We start from the raw sequence: 23,467 nt of genomic DNA on the forward strand, positions 1-23,467 counted from the left end.
TTGTGAAGACGATCAGGGAAATGCTACCCTCCCATTGGAAGTGCGAAAAGTATCTTCAACTGCAATACTTGATAGTGGCGCAGGAGTGGGCATTGTGACAAGGTCCATTTGGGAGAAATGGGGCAAACCAGCTATTAGGAGTACCAGGATGCGCTTGCAGCTAGCAGATGGAAGCTTAGAACATCCCCTTGGGCTGCTTGAGAACATATTGGTCACCACATGTGGGATTGAATATGAGCATACCTTTGCAGTGGTGGATTTTGGAAAGCATCCAAACTACGAAGTGATATTGGGTAGACCATTCATGCGACAATTTCAAATGATTCAAGATTGGGGATACAACTACTTGTACCTCAGACATGATTCTGTCATCACAAGGGTCAACTTAAGGAATCACTCATATCGTGATGTAACAAGGTCTCCAATAGATGAGTTTGATTCTGCTTCATCTGAGGGCTCAAAAATTACATTGTCAGATGGGCGAGAAGATCTATGGATGTGTGGAGCCTCCTGTAGGGATTTCAACACTGAGAGACTTAAGGGTAATCGAAGTGTATCTGATGAGGCATACATTCCACAACCCTTCCCTGAGCATTTAATTGATCCATTAGAATGGAGTCATGTCCTTGCAACATTATCGACATGTGCTTTACCAAAGCCAATTCAATTTTGTGACTCAGATGGATATGATATTGTTCCTATACGAATGGTACAACCATGTAACCTTCGAGATGATTTGTACTATAGGAATGCATCCACAACAGCACTGCATGTCGAGGAAGTCTCAGTAGAGGATTTGACACTCGAATCTGCTAATGATGCTGATAAGAAAGAGACACAAGCTCCAACACAAAGGATGTGGATAATTGATGAGTACTCAAGTGAGGGCCATGGCTGGCATGTTCCAACTAATCTAGTTGCTGCTCAAAGAAGGCCAGGCAAGAAGGATTCATCAATGTGGCTACCCAAAGATGCGTACAAACTTGTACCATCTATTCCAGTTGCTAAGCCTCTTAAGAAGCACATCATTTCCAAGCCCAAACCTCGGATTGTTACTCGATGGGTCCCAAAACGGGTTCTTAAAGCACAAGGTTATTATGAGGGTGCAACATCAATCTGGCTTCCAAAATACCATGGATTGCTAAAGGTAAAAGAATGTTTCAAAAAGATTCCAAAAGCCAAAATTGATTGTCCATATCAGTGGGTGCAAAAGAATTCAATACAAACTCTTCAAGAAAGGAAAGGTGGCTGTGATAGCACCTACAAAACAACTTGTGTTGATCTTCCTAAAACATGTCTTGAAACACCGGTTGTCTCAAATTCTCCATGTTACACAATTCCATCATCAACTGGTGAACCTAAGACAAGTCCAAAGGAGTCTCATTTGAGCATAGATTCTAGCATTTCAATGCCTAAATCCTCTTATCTTGCTCAAATTCCAAAACAATTGATAAAGTTCCCACCCAAGAAGGACATACCTAAAACCAAAGATAAGGCATTAGCACTACAAATGAAGCTCTTTGGTAGATCAATGTTTGAATAGTGTGGTGCCTTACGCCTTTAAAGGATTATGTTCTTTTTGAGATAATCTCCACCATCAGCGCAAGAGTAACTCAGTGACTCCACAATAAGAACGACAAGCCAGGGCACTTTTCTCCCATTGGGTTTTTTCCCCTCGGCTATATTTGGTGATTGGCACCACTAATAAATTTTATTCTTTTGTTTTTTCTTTTGTTTGTTAATAAAACTTTGTGCAGAGATCTCAGCTTAAGAAGAGCATCAGATACGCCCCTACAGTCCACCTATCGTGCACACAAATTAGGAAGGGGGGAGATATGCTATGCCTACAGGGATCAAGGAGAAGCAATCTGCACAAAATCAGCAATTATTCAAGGCAAACGAACAACATCAACAGGGCACTACATCAGGTGTATGCAAATCTTAATCTTTATTCCTTTTAGTGCTCTTATCTTTCGCATATATGGTTTGCATGTACACAATATTGGCTGGTTTGAGTTTTGATTAGTAGTTAAAATGTGGTGAGTACATTCTAGAGTCTTAGGAAACTTAGTAAGAGATATTTCTATTCCAAGACAGTGTAGGATATATACCAAGGGAGTATGCCAAGTACTTATGTCTTCAAGGTATATTAGTTATCCCTAGTGGTAGTTATCTCTTAGATATGAGCTGGGTGCTACGAGTAATAAAAATTTATGAAAATATACCCTACAAAAATATATATACAAGGTGAATTGTGACATGAAGTGTCTACCGCCATGCGAAGTGCTTGGTAGGACCTGGGGCTGTCTCAGCACCTTGGGGCCGATGCCTTGGTTTCCATGGGGTAAACACTGATGTCTAGAAGCTTCAATAGAGGACCTTTGAGGAATCTATCGCCTTGATAGATGTTGGTAGGACTCGGGGGTACACTATGGGCCTTCGAAACCGATGCCCTCATCTTCAAGGGGTACTCCTTAGGTCATAAAAGAAAGAAAAAGGGTCTGTCGCCCTTGGGATACTTAGCGGTCTTTAGATTCTCTTGGCGGAGGTCTCTTGGCCATTGCTCGGGTCTCATGGGGATAGAACCTTAATCTTTATCACCTTCTACACACATATAAAAAAAAAAAAAAAAAAAAAAACAACAAGAGAGAGCTCCAATCACCTTTGCTCATACTTAGGAGTAGGGTTGCCACTTAGGAGTAACTTACATACTGATAGGACATTGAGACTGCGGTCATAACCGGAGGTGTACAACGACACTTGCCTTTGCATAGCATTATCTACTACCTAAGTCTCACTTTGACTAGTTTTTACTCACCTCTTTTAGTATTCATTAAAACTTTAATCAGCCTTGCACTTGTATGCTAACGTGTGTAATTATTATTGCTGATTTTGCTTTTCTTTTCTTTTTATCAATAAAGGACTTGACTTGCATCAATTGTTTTTTTGTTGCAGCTCTTGCTACTACCGCGCTCGAGGACGTGCGCAAAATAGGAAGGGGGGAGTGTTGCTTGCAAATGAGGATCAATACCAATACCAAGATGCAACAAAAACAATACTTAGGGCTCTTGAAAAGAGTTCCACTTTGTAGATGAATGTGGGAGAGGGTTTGATAATAATCCCACATGGGGACTTATGGGAGTCCTAGAATTTTTGTATAAAAGGTGGCTCATTTGAGAGCTTTACACACTTTTGGGCTTAGTTCATGCAAGAGCTCCTTTGAGAGACCTACTCTCCCTCTTCTCCATAGAGGTGAAGACTCTTCTCTCACCCCATCTACATCATTGTATGAGGTTAATCTCTTCATTGAATCATTAGCAATGTCATGAGTTTTTCTCATCCTCTTCTCTAATCATTTTACTCTTATGCATGCTTTTAGTATTTCATTTTTGAGTACATGGATTGATTTGAAGCTTTCATGGAAGCTTGATGCTTGAATGTGTGCATGCTTGTAGGAAGATAGGAGTGGAGTGAGGTCTTTCTCTTTGCTTGAGTGCATAGTGATTGTATTCCTCTTGCTTGGATTTGTGAATGAATGGGTGTGTAGGAATGAGGCCAAGTTGAGCTTAAGTATGTATTGAGTCTATGTCATTAGTATGTGGTTAATTCTTCTTCTCCCATTCGGGATAGCCTCTATGCGCTAACCGGGTCGCATTCACGGAATGACAAGTGAGTGGGTTTGAGTGTAGCCTCCGCTATGCTATGATGCCCCAAACAGGGGCTAAAATACTAGATCTTCTTCTTGATAAGGAGTGGAGCTTGTAGACATCTCCCTATGGTGGTTTCGCCTAAGCCATCATAAAGTGTGGTTAAAAAAGAAACGAAGGATGGTAAACTTTGCACTGTATTTTGGCAGGGGCCTATTTGACACACTCAGTAGACTTATTATACAAATTTTGCCTGTTAAGCTCAAAAAACCTCAATTTTTAAAAGCTGAGGTTGAACCTCAAAGTAGAGGGGTGCTTAAAGGGTCTTTCGCTTTGTAAGAAGTTGTCTGGATCAACGAGGAGCTGTTAGACTTGATTGTATATCCTTTTTCTTTGTCCATATTTGCTCTTTAATGTAGAATATTGGTGGTGGAAACTATTGATCCCAAAATGAGTCAGCATTGCCCCTTCTTAAGGTCGATTATGTCTTTGTGATTGAGTAGAAGACTTTGTTAATTATGGGAAAATTGAGAAGCTTGCAGTTGTTTTTATTGGAGTGGAGATCAAAGTAGCAACACACACATAGATGCAACCGAGAGAGAGAGAGAGAGAGAGAGAGAGAGAGAGAGAGATTGAAGCACAACACTCAAAGTAGATTGATGAGGATGAGTGAAGTAACATCATAAGGTCACTTACACACACTCATAAGAGTGTGTACATACACTCGGGGAAAAAAGCCTCCCAAAGGGGAAAAAAGTGCCTTGGCCCCTTATTACCCTACATCCATACGTCACTACCATATAAATGGCTACAAATCCCCCTATGGTAATAATGTGAACATGTACAAGAATCGTTTGGCTGATCAATCCCCAAATGGTAATAATCCCAAAGCTTCGAACTTCTCTTATAAGAGAGCTTTCATGAATATATCTACACATTGTCGTGTGTGTAGAGACATAAGCTAGGTTAATCTTTCATACAATGAGTCTCTCCCTAACAACATAATATGTATATCTTAATGTGCTTTGTGCGAGCATGAAAGTTCCTCGTAAATGGCTAATGCACTCTGCATGTTAGTGAAGATGGAGGTGGGGGACTTTTGTCCAACACCAAGATTTGCCAAATGTGGAAAAGCTTTCCACGTTTGAATAGAATTCTACATTTTTCCATGCAAACTCCACAGTTGTTGTAAAAGCTACCATTCATACTCCATAGTTGTTGTAAAAGCTACCATTCATACTCCATAGTTGTTGTAAAAGCTGCCATATAAACTCCATAGTTGTTGTTTTGTAAGTGGTCATTGTCTTCTTGTTGAGCCATGACATACATGAATCACTAATATGAAAGGAAAAGCTACTAGTGGACACTCATGTATCATAACATCGAGCCCAATCAGAATCACTAAAAGCATACGACTAAATATCACCCCCTTAGCATAGAATAGACTGAGGGACTGAGTGCCCTATGGATATCAAAATACTCACTTGGCAGCCTACCAATGCTTAGTTCTGGGGAATAGTGCATAAACCTACTCAGTTGTGAGGCCCCAAATTGAATGTCTGGCCTCATATTACATAGATAGATGATACACCCAACCAATAGCCTATTGATAAAGTAATGCATCAAATGGTTCACATGTATCTTGGAGGCTAATACTATAGCATATCTCTACTGGTGTGTAGTAATAGGCCTACAGTCTTCAAGACTAAACCTTATAAGCAGGCTCTGTATGTACTTTGACTACTTACATAGGCCTACAATTTTCAAGACTAAACCTTATAAGCAGGCTCTGTATGTACTTTGACTATAACATCACAATACCATTATCATGTTGCATGAATTGTGTGCCTAAATAATAATGTAATGAGCCAAAATATGTCATCTCAAATGACACTTGTACTTCAACATTGAAGGTTGAAACCTTCTCTGCATTAGGGCCTATGTAAGTAGCATGTCATCAATATATAAAACAATGACAAAAAGAAATCTTTATTTCAACATTGAAGGTTGAAACCTTCTCTGCATTAGGGCCTATGTAAGTAGCATGTCATCAATATATAAAACAATGACAAAAAGCAATCTTTACTCCTCTTTACATAGAGGGTCAGTTGGACTATTACAAAATCTATTTACAACTAGGTATGCATTTATCTTCTCATACCATGCTTTGCTTAAGGCCATATAAGCTTTTCTTAACCTACATACTTTAGGCTCATCATGTTCCTTCTAAGGCCATATAAGCTTTTCTTAACCTACATACTTTAGGCTCGTCATGTTCCTTCTAAAAAAACTAAGAGACTAAACTACATATACCTCCGCATTCAAATCACCATTCAAGAAGGCGATTTTGATATCCAACTGATGTACTTTCCAACAATGATGAGATGCCTGATGAGATGCCAATGCAATAATAAACATGATTGTAGTTATCAAAGACATGGGTGCAAAGGTCTCATCAATAATCTATATCCTTCTCTTGAGCATAACCCTTTGCAACAAGCCTTACCTTGTAGCTACCAATGCTTCCATCAACTTTACACTTAAGCGTATAATAAACATGATCATAGTTATCAGAAACGTGGATGCAAAGGTCTCATCATAATCTATATCCTTATCTTGAGCATAACCCTTTACAACAAGCTTTACCTTGTAGCTACCATCAGCTTTACACTTAAGCTTATGCGTACTAGTGGCCTTTTTACTATAAGGAAAATCTGCTAAATACTAAGTATCATTTTTAAGGATTGAGTCAAAGTCATCTTGCATGGCTTGCATCCAATGATCATTTTTTGTACATCCTCAAAGGAAATAGGTTCTTGTTCACTGCATATGCTAGCAATGACATCATGATCCATAAAAGAATAAGATGCATGATGAGAACTTGCACGTGTCCTACTAGGTAAAGGAGTAGCTAATTTGCTATTCCACACAATGTTTGCAATAACCATTTTGGCATACTCCTGGATGCCTAGTTGGCTGCCCTTGCATCATCCGCAATTGCCTCATCAATAGGCTAATTTGTGGGCTAAAATTACAGTTAGTTTATGGGTTGAAATTTGACTTGATTTTAATCGGTATGAGATGATTTTAACCGGTATGAGATGATTTGTAGCACCTCGTTGAGCATTCATTTGCCCCACATATGCCATGCCGACATTGCACAAAGGTAGGAGTGTGTCAAACTTGAGAGCACATGGGTGGATAGCACCATCACATTACCTATCTTAGAATTTTAAATTCTCTCCATTCTCTATCTATTGCACTTTGTTTTATTATCTATCTTTCTCTATGCTATACTCTTATATGGCATCGGGATCTTGGGAGCTTTTAGAAGAAATAGTGCATAAAGTATAGTCTTTATTTACATAGAATACTAAGAGTGATGGATTTTATCTCGGCTACTATTGTACTGTTGTACCAACCCTGTGCATTCATCCACCATCTTTCATAGAAGGCAAGCTTGATGGAACAAACTACACTCTTTGGAAATTCAAAATCAATGCCATTCTAGACTCTTATGAGCTTCTAGAGATTGTTATGGGAATATATGCAAAACTAAAGATTGTCCTTGGGATTTAGACTCTATTGGTTCAATGTTGTTGCTTACATTTTCCTTCACACTCACTTTCTTAGGCTTAGGTATTTCTCACCTAACTGAGAGATGAGTCTCTCTCTACTCCTTCTTGGTTTATTTGTGAATGAGTCACTATGCGCTCCATTGCAAAGGTTACTTTGCGATGCATGTATTTTGATTTAATGTTTTGGAAGGGGTCCTCATTTTCTATTTCTACAAGATTTGCTGAAGAGCTAAGTCTCTCACTCACCACTTGTTTACCCTTATCTTCAGTATCGAAGACTTGGTTTTCAGTGGGGACAATTTTGCTCATAATGGCCTTCCCACCCACTACAATTTCTTCATAGCACAGTATAATCTTGATATTTCATCTCATTGGGGAAATAAGCCACTAAATGCCTCTCTTGTTGACAATGATAGAATATTATGGGGCCTTGTGGCCTAAAGCGATTACAATTTACCACCCATTCCACTATTTCTAGGATTTCCAAAGTTTCTTCTGAAAGGAGAACCTCTCTGTAGATTTCCACTATTGTTAGGATATGAGGTTCTGGTAATGGAGGTTGCCCTTGTGCAAGCAATCCTCTTTTCATAAAATATTGTGGTGGTGGGCCTATCTCATGAGTAGCATTTGTTCTCTCCATGAATTTATAATTAGTTTGTATGAGCTTGTCATTTTTTGTTGATGGTTGCACTTGATATAACATTGGTCTTCACTATGATTATTTCATAAATAATAATTATAAAAGAGTTGGTCCAAAACAATCCTTGATGTTGCTAGACATTCTGTTGCTAAATGGCCATACCCATGGCACTTCCCACACCAAATATTTGAACTTGGTGGGTTTTGAGTATTTTCCAAATTATGTGGTGCCATAACATATACCCCTTTATCTTGTAGCAGTTCACTGCATTAATAATTTCTTCTTTGAGCTTCCCTAATGAATTTTCTGCTATCTCTGTGACCTTCACCTCACTTAAAGGTACTTGATGAGTGCCCATTTGAACCATATATGTGGGTGCTGACACATAAGGACTATATGGAATGTAACTCAATTGGTTATGGCCCATCATAGCTTATCCTTACAGATTCATGCTAGGCACGTTAGGCACTCCATGGGGTGGAAATGGCTTCAATGTATTTGCTTGTGTAGCAACTACAGGTTGTGAAGGCCTAGGATCTTGTAGCAACTCACGTCATCTTGTGAAGGCCTAGGATCTTGTGAAGGCCTAGGATCTCATCATCGTTGTGCTGACTTAATTGTACTTCTTCCCAATATCTCACTCCTTATTTTGCATTTGTTAATGTTATAGGATGCCTAAGGCTTACATGCACTTGTGCCTCTACATTTCGAAGACCATTGATGAATTGACATTTTTATGTCCCTTCATTCAAAGCAATAGCTCCTATCTTCCTCACAATTTTTTCCATTTGTTCAGTGTAATGGTCTATACTTTCGTTAATCCCCTCAGATAGGTAGTCTAATTGTTATGCTAGGTGATCTTGGAAATCTTGCCTCCTAAACTTTGCAAGAAAGTCTTGTGAGTTAGGTCGTTATACATTGCTCTTAAGGATGGATCAAGATTCCCATACCAACTAGTAGCTTCATCCTTCAATGCAGCTGGAAAGATATGCAATTTTTGGTCATCATCCAAGATATTGTTAGCCACACATGTGACCTCGAATCTTTGTTTATGAGCATCTAAGTCCTCATCCCAAAGTCCACCGATTGAGAGAGACAGTTTGCTTAGTGGAATTTACACAATATAGTGGATTAAGAAGCTTGTTTGTCCCACAAGGTCTCTAGCTCCTCTAGCTCCTTCTTTGACTCTTGGGCAAAAGCCTACCTTCATACCACCACACAAAATGAAATATTTCCTAAGATCTTCATAATGCACCTTGTGTGGTATGGTTGTTTGTGGGTTGGGGCCTCTCCAATATCCATTGCAAGTGGAAAATGCAATGGTTTCTAGTTCTATTTCATCTACTAAACCCCAATGTGTGGCTAGTTGAATGGCTAAATGGCTAGGTTATGAGTCTTTTATGTATTCTAAATTGTAGACGTTCACACAAAGAGTTTACTTCTCTTTAGCTCCCTGCTTCATTGTTTCTCCATCGTCATCACTCACTTCTTGCATATAACGCCTTCTTCTTCTTTGGTTTCCTCACTAGCGCCGCTCTTCTTCTTCTTCTTTGGATACATAATATATATACTATATGTCTTTCTAAGTAGGCTCTTAACTTTGGATAGCCTCGCATTGCCTAGTAGTTCATCAACTCGTGCTAGATCTAAGTCTTAACTATTTAATTCCTCACTAATGCTCATGCTAATTTACCCTTTTGTAATAAGTGCTACCACTCCCTGCAACGCACCAAAAATGACCCACTAAACTACTCTGTGTAAACATAGGTTACTAGCTAGCCAAGTATTAGGCTATTATGCTAGTAAAAAGGTAATTTATATGTTATTTACTCACATTTAAGTTCACTCACTCGTTTTCTGATGTAGTCCAAATATCACCTCCATACATATTACATAAAAACTTACGTTTTTAATTCTTTCTAGGATAATGTTTAGACTAAGTGCCCCTTTCAGATCGTAGCTTCTAAGGACTTTCCACATGCTCTCTACTATTAAAACCAAAGGCAACTTCTCTTTAAAATGTAAAGAGAATGACAACAAAAAGATCAAGGGATTCCCCTCCACTAACCACCTACTTTGCAGATATTAAGTGCATAGTAAGACCACTTTATATGTTCTAGTATTGTCCTACAATAGATAAGTGCCTGTTTGCATGGGTAAGATCCTTAAAATATATTGGGTGTGTGAAACCATGTTCACCACTAGAGTGGCTAACAACACTTAACCTTAAAGTTTTTAAAAATGGTGTTAATCCCAAAATATATAGAGGTTTTCTTGTGAATACTTTGTGCAAGACTTTAAGGTGTTTTTTAATAAAGAAGATAAGCCTCTCCATTTTTCTCTAAAGAGAAAAAATATCCCTTGTCTCCCTAACTTCACTTTGAGAGGGTGTTTTGAGTTTGAATTTCTTCTCTCTCCACATCTTCTAGGGCTTGTGTGGAGAGTATTTTCTCCAAGGCTTCCCCCCACTTCTTTTGTGTGCCTTTCTTCACCTTAGCTCTGGTTTTTCACAATGTGAAAACTCTAGTTTTTCCCAGCTTGAAAAACTCATACAACTAACCATACCATGAAAATCTCTATCGTGAAAAACTCTTTTCACAAGTGTGAACTATGAAAAGCTTGTACTTGTTGTACCATGAAAAACTAGTATACTTTAAAAAACTCTGGCATGAAAAATCCTTTTTCTCATGGCCGTGAAAATCTCTTGGTTTTCACGATTTGAAAACCTCACTTTTGGATAAGGGTGTCTATCTTGTGTCAATTCTTAGCTATATAATCCCTACAATCACAATGTTAGAAAAAATTTACACCGTGAACATCTCTCTAGTTTTTCACATGCATAAAAAACCAATTGGTGTGAAAAAATAATTGAGTTGTAGATTTGATCCTTTTCCAATTCGTTTCTCCTCATCATGGGAATTATAAACTCAGTGAGACCTAATCATAACATTTTCGTACTTTTTCATCTCTCATTAGAGAAAATTAGTAAAAATCAAGAGTTTCTTTTCTTTTTTGTGAATTTTGCTTCATTAGTCTTTCTAATACCTTGCACGAAAAACAATAAAAATTAAACAAAAAAGTAGATTTAGGTTCTAGGCGTATCCCAAAGTAAAATCAGAAATGCAAAAATCTCTCACAATTACTACTGTATGTAATCATGCATTCTAAATGAATTTAGCTATTTCCTAACATGCTCTAAGAACAAAAACAACTAAATAAATCAAAACCACAATAGATCTAAGCGATCTTGGAAAGGATACGGATAGTCTGGAGACATGCAGAAAGGCTAATACTGAGCAATAAGAGGTGGAATTTCTTTATTGAAATGTGCTACAACACTTTGTATAGCATGCTAGTTTGGTCGAATGGGCAAATCTCTAGCCTGTAAAGTCTCCATAGCATTTTGAATAAAATTTGTGCATCTTTCCAGCACATGAATAGAGCTATTGACCTGTGTCTCCAAAGCTTGTCTCTTCTTTCCATTAAATTGGTATATTCTTCATGATGTGCTTTTAGATTCTAGGTCTCCTCTTTATATTCATCCAGCTTGTCAATCGCTACATTAAACTCTCTGGATCCCAACAACTTTCTTTTTAAGTTGGTTAATCTTCTCAATGTCATGAGCTCGTTGGTCTTCAAGTTCTACATTTCTTTTTTCCAGCTCTTGATTTGGTAATTTAAAGTTGACACTTCATTTTTGAACTGCTCTACATTATAATGATAAGATTTAGACTATTCTTTATAAATGATACACTCTCTTTGAACCTGGCTAAGCTAACTTTAAGGGCATTATCAATTTTAAACAAGAGGAAACTAATGTCAAGATACTAAAAGAACATGAGTAAAGGCTTTTATGTTTCAACTTAAAGAGCATTAACAATTTTAAACAAGAGGAAACTATCGTTAAGATACTAATAAACCGAGTAGAAAGATAAGTATTTTTTAATTGTTTTGAGTTTTTAATGTAATCTAACAAATTGAAACATCATCACCTTATACATTGTTGTTATTATTTGTTTTTGGTTTTATGCTTTACAGATCTAGTATATCAAACAAAATGAAAAAGTGTCACCTTATCTTTCTACTAATAAACTAGTAGAAAGATAAGTATTTTTTAATTGTTTTGAGTTTTTAATGTAATCTAACAAATTGAAACATTATCACCTTATACATTGTTGTTATTATTTGTTTTTGGTTTTACGCTTTACAAATCTAGTATATCAAACAAAATGAAAAAGTGTCACCTTATACATTGTTGCTATTATTTATTTTTGGTTTTACAATTGTTTAGTTTTATGCTTACTTGTTTTGTGATCTAATTATGCTTATTTTTTATAGATCTGGTATATCTAAAATAGTTGTCATGTGTTTGTGACTTTCATCATGCATATGACAAAAATGGCAAAATGATCTCCCACTTAGATTGAGGAGAAATTTATGTCCAAGGTGATAAGTATGAGGTTAGGATATCAACTATCAAAGGAGCATATTCTAAAAGTGTTATTTTCATTCTATGTATAGAAAGATGCATAAAAGATTTGTTTTTATTTCAAAAGTGTTATTCTGATTTAAATTCAATTTATGCATAGGAAGATGCATAAAAGATTTATTTTTATTTCAAAATAGTTATTCTCATTAATTTTGATTTTATGCATAGAAAGATGCATACAAGAATTTATTTTTATTTCAAAAGAGTTATTCTCATTAATTCTGATTTTATGCATAGAAAGATGCATAAAGGAATTTATTTTTATGTCAAACGAGTTACTCTCATTAAAATTGAATTTATGCATAGGAAGATGCATAAAAGATTTTTTTTATTTTAAAAGTGTTATTCTCATTAAAATTTAATTTATGCATAGGAAGATGCATAAACGATTTATTTTTATTTCAAAAGTGTTATTCTCATTAAAATTAAATTTATGCATATAAAGATGCATAAAAGATTTATTTTTATTTCAAAAGTGTTATTCTCATTAAAATTGAATTTATGCACAGGAAGGATGCATAAAAGATTTATTTTTATTTCAAAAGTGTTATTCTCATTAAAATTAAATTTATGCACAGGAAGGATGCATAAAAGATTTATTTTTATTTCAAGAGTGTCATTCTCATTAAAAGTGAATTTATGCATAGGAAGATGCGTAAAAGATTTATTTTTATTTCAAAAGTGTTATTCTAATGAAAATTAAATTTATGCATAGGAAAGATGCATCAAAGATTTATTTTTATTTCAAAAGTGTTATTCTCATTAAAATTGAATTTATGAATAGGAAGATGCATAAAAGATTTATACTAGGTCGTTTATCTATCCAATTGTGGAATTCTCAAGAATATTGCTACATTATTATAGTGAACCGAGATTTCAACATGAAGGTTAGATACAACTATGTGCACTTTTTGTGCCCTTGGGTGAAGTGCACATAGTTGTATCCTCAAATTCCAAATGAGTAACTCCAAAGGTACATTTTCATGACACCTTAGATGGAAATGTTTTTTGCTATCTCAAGCTCTAGATATTATATAGAAAGCACCATTGTGTGCTATGCTTGTGATATGTCTATTCACTGAATTGTCCTCCATGGTTTCACAAAGCTCATGCAAAATGTTTGTTAAGAAGAATTTGGCTATAATATTATACACATATTACTAAATATCAAGGTTGAAGAGGAGCTTTTAACCAATTACGAATTTATGATGTAATGACATGGTCTTTTCAACAAATGGATATCATGTAAAATAAGATTATAGAATTACTTTTTCTATCATGTGCCTTGAGGTGTATTTCAACACCATGCTTTTTAAGAGATCATGTTGCAATAGAAGTGAATGAAAATAACTCCTACTCATACTTATAAATATAAATTTATATATTATTTTATTAAAACTTTAATAAAGTAATATATATTTTATTAAAATTTTAATGGAGTAATATTTATTTCATTAAAACTCCAAGAGCTCCAACACATACTGCATGAGGAGGTACTCCACCTCTTCAATGGTGATGGCACTCAATGAAGCTAGTGGTGGGTCATGACTTTGGGTTTCATGAGGCTGGATGGATGCAATTTATACTTATGTTTATTATTATACTTAAAATATCTATAAACTTAAATAAAGGACACTTTATGTTCCAGCGCTCGACTCATCCGCTCGACTCATCGCGGTGGTCATGGGGGATGCCTAATTCGTGGCTCTTGCCCGATGGTATGTGGCCCTTGCCCGACCATGATAATTGGCTGATTGTTGGAAGGGGAAATCGGCTCCACCCACTTGAGTGGGCCCCGGGTGTGTACAAAAAAAATATAATAAATAATAAATCATACTTCTATTTCTTGTTACATATTATCATTATTATTATTATTATATTATTTACAAAGTTACTTATATTATTATTTGCACTTAAATATATACTTAAAGTTATATTTATATTTATACTTATATCCATAGACTTAAAATTAATGACACTTTATTAAAATATAAGAAATCATAAATCATATTTATATTTCTAGGATAATTAATTATATTATTGTTTACACTTAAATATATATTTATATTTATAATTGTACTTACTTATACTTATCTTTATTTTCTTATATATTAATGGGTTCGAAACACATTAGACTTAAAAAAACCACTGTAATTTATGAAAATTAAATAAAATTAAATTTACAATACTTTTAGAGAAACGGTTTTTAATATTCACTTGGAAGAATAAGAATTACATGGACTTTACAATTTCAAGGATGTGTGGAGCAGCACACTGCTTGTATGTTTTGCAATGTTCACTTCAACTCCAAACCTTCCTACCATCCAACTTGAAATAAAAATTACAAGAGGGATTATTGGACATGAGTTGGATTTCAGAAAATTAAGGGGCCAATGACTTTCTACATTAACACGACAAGGGTCATGACCCTCCCAAAGAATATTCACATCAATGAGTGCTGAATGTGTGCCATCTCGCATGTCTTGGTCCAAGCTGAGCCACTCCCCTCGTAGAAGTCGCCACCTCCTATACTTGAAGCGAATGCACAAAGTTTGTCTTGCAATGAGTACCTGTCATAAAAAACAAACAACCAACATAAAAACATAAAAACAACAATCAACAATCAACAACAAACATAAAAACATAAAAACAACAACAATCAACGATCGGTGTCTTGCAATGAAGTACTTATGAATAAAAACTATAAACAATCAACATCAGTGTAATCTTACCTAAAGGTAACAATTACACAGTGATTCTGGACTCAATGATACCATCACGGTGGTGAGTTCTCTTGAGATGCCATGACTCACCTAGTAACTGAGTCATCCAATCCTCAGATGGGCACTTGCATTGGTATGTAATCCTCAGATGGGCACTTGCATTGGTATGTAATCTTAGTTTTCTTTACTACTTCACAGGATCCAAACAAATGTGTAAACAAACAAACTTGAACAAACCAACTTAGATGCACATCTCTAGAGCCTGTGGTGGAGGGTTTCATGGCAGCATGAACATCAGTTTTTATCTTTACCCTACATGCTTCTGACATGTCTAAGCTAGGATTATACCATTCTTGGCTAGACAATGGTGGTAGTGGAATGTACTATGTCTCCCCACAACATATGTGGAATCATAAAAGTAAACATTCTGAGATGCCAATTCGCTTGCACTCTTGCTGTCATAGATCAAGGCACCTATCTCAGTATGTAAAACATTTAGCTTTCCACTTAAGCACTCTACAGTTTCCATTCATGCAGAGTTAATGGATATAAAGCTGCAAGCAACAAACATGCTTGTATTAAAACTCTATCTAATAACCATGGACTTAAAGCACAAGAACACAAAGCACAGAGATGTAAACTTACTGTTAGGCTTATGTCTCGCACTGAAGTTGTCATGATGCACTCGAATCTCTTTATGCATATAAACATGCTGAATGAAAGCCTCTGTTATTGTACCATTGCCGCGTCTCTTGAACTATATGATTCTACCTTTCCATTGTTTGTTGGGGTCTGTTACATCTTTGAGCTTGACCTTGAAACTCCCACGAGTACTTGGTCTTATTAAAATCCAATTTAACTTACTGTATTGATTAGGGATCCAATTACCTTCATCATCTCTCCTATTAAACACCTCCACTGTGTGAATATTACTGATAAATATTCCTCCTCCTTGAAGACATCTACAATAAAAAACAAAGCACCAAATTAACAAAGTTAGATTGCATGATTAATAAATATCTATGTTAAGATTGTAAGCAATAAATAAACATTATAACAACAAGAAATAAACAGCAACCTATTGCTTTGATTCACACAACCTTGTTGCTTACAACCTATGAAAATGAATATAAACACATCAAGACAAAACATAAACAAATCCTAAACCTATGATCATTACTCACAAGTATTTTATGCCACTTAAAATCAAGATAGTTATCTGTGGTGTAGAGAAGATTATAAGCAACAAATAAAGATTAAAACAACACGAAATAAATAGCAACTTACTGCTTTGATTTGCACAATCTTGTTACTCACAACCTTGCTCTTGTGAAAATAAACAACAACACATCAAGACAAAACATGAACAAACCTATCTTACATCAAGACAAAACATAGACAAACCCTAAACATATGATCATTACTCAATTGATACCACTTCAAATCAAGATAGCTATTGTGGTGCAAAGAAGAGAAAGTTCATGTGAGAAAACGTACACAACTCATAGAGGTTTTGTTCAAATGAGATGAAATTTTATGAGGAGAGAGCTATGGTGGAGAACAACATACCTGTAAAATTTCATGAAGAAAGAACTAGAGTTACAGAAGATATGGCAAAATTGAATTCCGCTAAAAAAAGGGGGGAAATGAAAAGGTAGTGAAATGCAAAAGGAGGGAAAGTAAAAAGTTAAACATAAAAAGGGAAAAAATGAAATTTGGTTTTCAAACTTCCATGTTGACCACAAGGTACATTTGACATGAAAGAATAGTTTATGAAATGAAATCTGTCATTTCTCTATTTTTTAAAGTTATGGGCTCTATTATTTTATGTCTTAAGAGATTTGGGAAGATATCACAAAAAGATCCATGTTACATGGATCTAGAATCCCAACTCTCTCATTGGTCAGGCCAATCTTTTTTTATTCACTCCTTAAGGGGCAAAATGGAGAGTCCATATTTCTCCTAATGTCCAATAATTGATTCATAATTATTTGTTGAGTGGATGTGGTTAAAGGTGTAATAGGAAGACTTAAAGGTGTACCTTTCAAGGTTAAAGGGAGCTTGTAATAGGAAATGTATATGGCATTATCGTGTGGGTGATGAATGGACATTGGTGGCATTATCGTGTGGGTGATGAATGGACATTGGTGACCAAATAGAAACAAGATAGAGATATCAGATCCAACAATTACTTTATAATTATTTGTTGAGTGGATGTGGTTGTCCATGGTGTTAAGTGACCATTTTGCAAACACAAAGTGCAATGAACTAAAGTCACGCTAGAGGGTTTGATTTTCACATGCCACTGTCTTCACAAAAGAAAATTCTTTGTGTAGTTAACCTTCTTTCTTTATTCACAAGCGACAAAACATGTCTCTATTGAGGAGAGATATATATATATATATATACATATACATATACATATATATATACATATATATATATATATATGTATATATATATATATGTATATATATATATATACATATACATACATACATACATACACACATATATGTATGTATGTATGTTGTATATACATACATATATGTATACATATACATATATGTATGTATATACAACATACATACATACATATATGTGTGTATGTATGTATGTACATACATACGTACATACATACATACATACATATATATACATACATACATATATATGTATATATATGTGTATGTATATATACATTTATATACATATATTCATATATATATATATATATATATATATATATATATTTATAGATGTACATATGTACATACACACATTTGTATATACCATGCAGCTTTAGTAACTAAAAAGAGGTTTCATTTTGAAGCTTTGGTAGTTTAATAGCGTTTCATTTGGTAAATTTGTGGGCTTAAAAAGCTCGATTTTGGGCTTCAAATTTAAGCACTGATATTATTATTATTATTATTATTACCGCACTAAAAAGATATGTAGGTCCACCAGCTTTTAAAGGAGTGGTGCGTTTCACGCTTCGCCTCTGGACAGGAGATACACGTCGCTTTCATGCATGACAACCACCAGCAGCAGCAGCAGGCATATCCAACTCTATACAGCACCAGCAGCCATCTCCAACTCTATACAGAAGTGCTGGTGCATTCTTAGCGTCGCCAAGTACATTCTAATCTCTCCTATGTGTCTTCTTATGCTCGTAATTGCTTGTAGTTAATCTTTATAGCGATTAAGGGTTTCCTTATGGATTTAAGTAGGTTTTGTAACCTTGCACGCATTAGGTCTGTGCTCATTTATAGGAAATGACTTAGCATTCAATTAATTAGCTTCTCATGACCATGTGCTGTGGATGTGGCCACCTAATCACTTCTATAATGCCTGAATGTGGCATTTCCTTTGTTGCTCATCATAAAGGGAGGTAAACTAGAGTGAGTAGGAACTTGAGTACCGCAAATGATGAGGGTGGAGTATTGATTTCTACCATTGTCCATGTGGCTTGATGCCGAGTCCATGAAGATGCTAATTTCAATCTACTTAAGTGTATATGATGTTCCCTTGATTTGGCTATCTAATCTCAAACACATTTCTATCTACATATGCACCCACCTGTGTAAGGGCACTAATACAAAGACTTTACACTAGCAGCTGATGAAGTGAGTGCAAGAGATTTTTTCTTTTCTTTTGGGTAAAAGGTCCTTCTATTAGTTGCCAAGAAAACAACCAAAATGGCTACATACAACATCATCCTCAACTAGGAAATGAGAGGCAAGATCCATAAAAGGGGGCGGATGCTCTTTTCCTTCGGCTGGCCGCTCTAGGAGGAGAAGGCTATCTCATACAATGGGGGAAGGCAGAAACACCCTTTTTTTAAAGTGGGTCTGGGTTCTATTCTGGCATTTGTCAGTGTGGGTTGATGAAGAGTGCGGGGCTGGATCCGGCACTTGAAGCGAAATAGGTTCATTTGCAGCCTTTGTAAGTTTGCATGGGTCTAGAACCCTGGGCTGTGATAATACATGCATCATTATCATTACGAGACATAAGGATGCATGTGTCATGACTACTAGGGGGCTTTAGGATTGGGGTTTAGTAGGCAGTCCTAGCCATAATTATGAAGGGACAGAACCTCCAAGTGAAGGTCAGTTTAGGGATGCACATGGGTAGTGTAGAAGCAGACATGTGAAGGGATTTCAGAAGGCTGAGGAGCAGACATCTGGAAAACAGAGTTGGGGCTTATCAGCATGGACATCAAAGGAAGAAGAAGGGCGACCATTTTGGGCAGCTTTGACCACACATACCCACAACTATCCTGCCGAGGCTCGCATGGCCTTGGCCAGAAGGGAATGAAAATTAGCCCAATAAGGGGGAGAAAGGTGATGGATCTGGCACTGACAGGCTGACCAGCAGGTTATTTGGGGTTGGGGGGGGAGGAGGGAGGGGAGCCTATTAAAGGTCCCAAAATTCCCCATTCTGCATTCATTCCATTCAGCAGTCCAGACTCCAGAGCCACCTTGAGACAGACTGGCAGCCCACATGGCACAGCGTCCCAGAATCAGCCCCAAAGTCAGCAAGTAGCATATCCCCAGAACATTTATCTTGCAGTTCCACTAACTTGAAGGAGCTCTGTTCCTGGCTTGATTAGCAACAAGAGAGCATATGGAGGTGACTGTTGTTCAGTTTCAGCCTTTGCCTTCGTACTCTTTTCAATGAAGCAAATGGACTTCAACATCCACAAAAAACGCTGGAGAGAGAACTGATCACGCTGAAAGTGACCAATGCAAGATCATATCTCCACAATATCACACCATAAACCTGTACATGGCCCAGAAAACAAATGTAGGAATCCATAATACCAATCCATGAACTTGTATACCATAGAAACCTATATACCATACTCTGCTGCCTCTGCTCTCCATGAGCTGATGGTCGCCCGCCAGAGCCTGCCCCGCTGCCGCCCATTGCTGCCACCACTTGCTGCCTTTGCAGCCTCCGCCTGTTGTCATTGTGTTGGCCCATGACAGAGCCGCTGCCGCTACCATCTACTGTACCTGCAATGCCACATCAAAAGTTGGTTTGGGGATAAAATGTGGGCTATGGAGACCAACAGAAGCAACATTGCATTGGAGAATTTCAATGGCTCCAACTTTCCTACCTGGCAAAACAAAGATCATGCTTCTCCTGATGAGGGATGGAGTGCGGAATGTCGTCAAGGGCATCGAAAAGCAACTTGCAGAGCAGATCAAGGTGCCGAGAAGATTTGTGTCTGGCAAGATAGGAATGACTAAGCCCTTGCATTGGACTAGGTTTCGCAAACAGCCTCATACATCCTGTGGACTTCGACAAATCAGCTAGAGAATTTTTTGGCAGCAAAATTAACAATTCAAAGGTATTTCTCAAGCAAAAGTCCTTCAATATGAAAATGAATGAGAGTCGTTTAAATCCATCCTTCAAGGTACAATATCTATTTAATAGTGCTTGTAAAGAGAGTTGAGCGCAAGCTAGCAAGGTCGTGTTGTAGAGATGGCATAAACGCACAGTCAATAAAAGCTCAAGAGAGCGCTAGAAGAATAGGCATCGCATGCAAGCTATCAAAAGCATAGCCAGCAGCAGCAACAACCATAGAGAGCTGCAAGGGGGAGCATTTGTTGGCAAAGAGTCTAACCGTAAAACAGGCTTTGAATTATTTTTTAAAAGTAAAAAGCAATAGTAGGATATCCTACTTTCAAGAGAAAAGAAAAGTGAAAGTAGGGGATCGGCTAATTTTCGAGAGCTTTATAAGTGCGTTTTCAACACATTTTGAAGTGGTATCCTCGACGAACCTCTCTCATCTACCCTATAAGCTTCGTCTCTAACCTTTCACTTTATCTTCGTCATCATGGTGGGAGTACAAATTAACACCATTGAAAAGCTTGAAAAGGATAACTATCAGGCTTGGAGATTCAAAATCAAAATATTCCTTCAATCTTATGAGCTATGGGGTATACTCAGTGGAGTTGACGCAATGCCAAACATGCCTCTAGAACTAGTAGAAGGTAGTAGAAGAGAAGCCAAAGAAAGAGATGATCATTTTCATGAGACTCAACAAAGTTTATGAAGACAGTATGAAATTGATATCAAAGCATGGCAATTAAAGGAGAAGAAGGTGATGAGTATTACTGCCCAGATACTGAGTCAAATGATAATCCATACATCAAACATTGTGAGACAGATACTAACATGTGGGAAGGACTTTCAAGAACATTTGAAAGTGTGTCAAGATATAACTCAGAGGAGAGTTGCATACGATTGAGAAGAAGAACTTGTTAGTGTTTGACTATGTTGCAAAGATAAGAGCTATATGTGATCAATTTACCATGATTGGTGAGCCAATTAAAGACGAAGAGATGGTAGAGATATGCATTAGAGGTCTTGGAAGAGACTTCAAGATGTTCAGTAAAGCAGTCACCTCCCAGAAAGTGAAGATGTTTTCCCGAATGCTCCTACCTTTACACTCTATGATGCGTATTTCTTGCTTCTAGCATCTCTTTCTTGCAAAAAAAGAAAAAGTGGGAGGTCTACTACCTCCATTGGAGATCTGAGGTGGTAGATGGGAGAGTATTTCCATGATGATCTCTACTCTGAGGTTTGGAAAGCAGTATAGAAGAGAGGTTCTATAGGAGAAGCATCAAGGATGGATGCTATTCCCACACAAGTTTACATCAAGGATGGATGCAAATGAGGATGGTATCCAGAGAGGAAGTGCCTGGGGATGAGACCTAAGGTTATAATTGAGCTACTAAATAAAAGGTACACCTAAGTGTGTGAGGATTTAGGTCTGATACTGCCACTCGTAACAAATTGGGCTTATGGATTCCCTAAAAGAAAAGTCCAAATCAGGCTGTGAAGAAGGCGCTAGAGGAAGAGGGTGGATATCAAGAAGAGAGCCCTCTCTATTCAAGTTCTGTTCAGCAAGATCTTAATGCATGTAATACCTTGTGTTGACTCACATCTCAACGCTCGAAAGATTTCTTTGCTGCTATAAGTTTATGCAATGCTTGAGGTCTAAGGAGGCCCATTACTTGGGTCTTTTGCAATTAGAAGGGGACCAAGAGAGGAGTGTAGATTTTGGATGGTGCATGTCTTGATTTTACAAGGATTTTCTTATAGAGAATATATTGCTTCTTACATATGTGACAAACAAAAAATTGAACTATGTATGCATTGAATCAACTAACAAATTCACAAGTGCACATCTTTGCAACAAAGCATGGCATATGTAGTAAGAAGTGAGAGGAGACTGTGGTAGCAGGTAGGAAAATGAGGCCCCCATTTCCCTCCTTTCCCTCTTAGGATATGCTTTATTTGGTAAAATTAAATTCGTTTTGAGGCTTATGAGTGCAATTGCATCAAGTCTTTGCAGTAAGGCTAGAGAAACCATGAATATTTATTTGCAAAATGGCGAATTGAAATGGGTTTCTATTGTGTTGAATTTTCCCATGGCTTTTTTGACATCTATGATAAACTTTTTGGGCTTAATTCAAAAAATTTAGGTTTGTTTAGGTTTGTTTAGCTCTCAAAATGATGGTAATTTTTTCTTTTGTGCAGGTGTCAATATGTCACCCCTTCTAAATGATGTATTGCAGCAAAAAATATCAACCAAAATCTTGTGTTTGGTGGTTGGATTCTCAATTTTCAAGTCTTTCAGTCCACTTCTATCATACACGGTCCCTTATTTGGTGCAAGTAAAAGGTTTAACTACTTTTCAGGTGAGACTTCTAAAATACCCACCAATTGTTTTTTAGACAACACTAACAAAGATTGAAGGGAATTCCATTATAGCACTACGAGAGGTTGTTAAGGAACTCACCAGACCGAGAGGAGAGAGTCATCAAATAGTCCCATTCACCACGAAGCATGTAAATGGTGTCGGAGTAAATATCTGCCAAAATCTGATGAGTGGAAGAAGATTATCCTCCAAGAGTGTGGCGACATCTGACCTTCCAAATGCATCAGCCATTAAAAGCACGTATGGTACTAAAGGTCTCTCAACTATTCGATGATTCCCGAGAATGCAAAACATGATGAGTGATATCAGTAAAACGCATGCGAACACAGATCCCATGCTTGATGTGGAAAACTAAATCATTTGGAGCAGCCTCTATCCAAGATGCGAGGATGGCCATTTCACGAGCGAGGGGGAACGAGCGAGAGCGCGTTCTGAGCGGAGGGTCAAATATTTGTAATGAACATGAAGACACCTGTAGTATTGTTTTTGTGAATATATCATCGCTGGATCATCTAACCACAGCCAACGGAGCTCAACTTGGAACTCACATGTGGCTATTGTCAATAACTCATGGATGAAAGGGTCATACACATGGGCATCCATTGTAGACCTGCCTTGAACTCGATGCACATGGTCAAAGTGAATCCACATCTCT

At 36.9% G+C, this 23,467-nt stretch overlaps 1 long non-coding RNA gene across 1 annotated transcript; it reads right to left on the reverse strand.

Annotated features, from left to right (window-relative positions):
- Window positions 1-19,455: 19,455 nt before the first annotated feature.
- Window positions 19,456-20,426, reverse strand: LOC147630529 (uncharacterized). Its single transcript, XR_015267614.1, has 3 exons — window positions 20,200-20,426; window positions 19,943-20,095; window positions 19,456-19,859 (listed from the first exon to the last, which is right to left on the reverse strand). It is a non-coding gene; the product is annotated as an uncharacterized LOC147630529 (long non-coding RNA).
- Window positions 20,427-23,467: the final 3,041 nt, after the last annotated feature.

This window comes from Cibotium barometz, chromosome 16 (genome assembly GCF_041138505.1).
Source record: "Cibotium barometz isolate CiBa-2024 chromosome 16, ASM4113850v1, whole genome shotgun sequence".
Taxonomy (NCBI): Eukaryota; Viridiplantae; Streptophyta; class Polypodiopsida; order Cyatheales; family Cibotiaceae; genus Cibotium; species Cibotium barometz.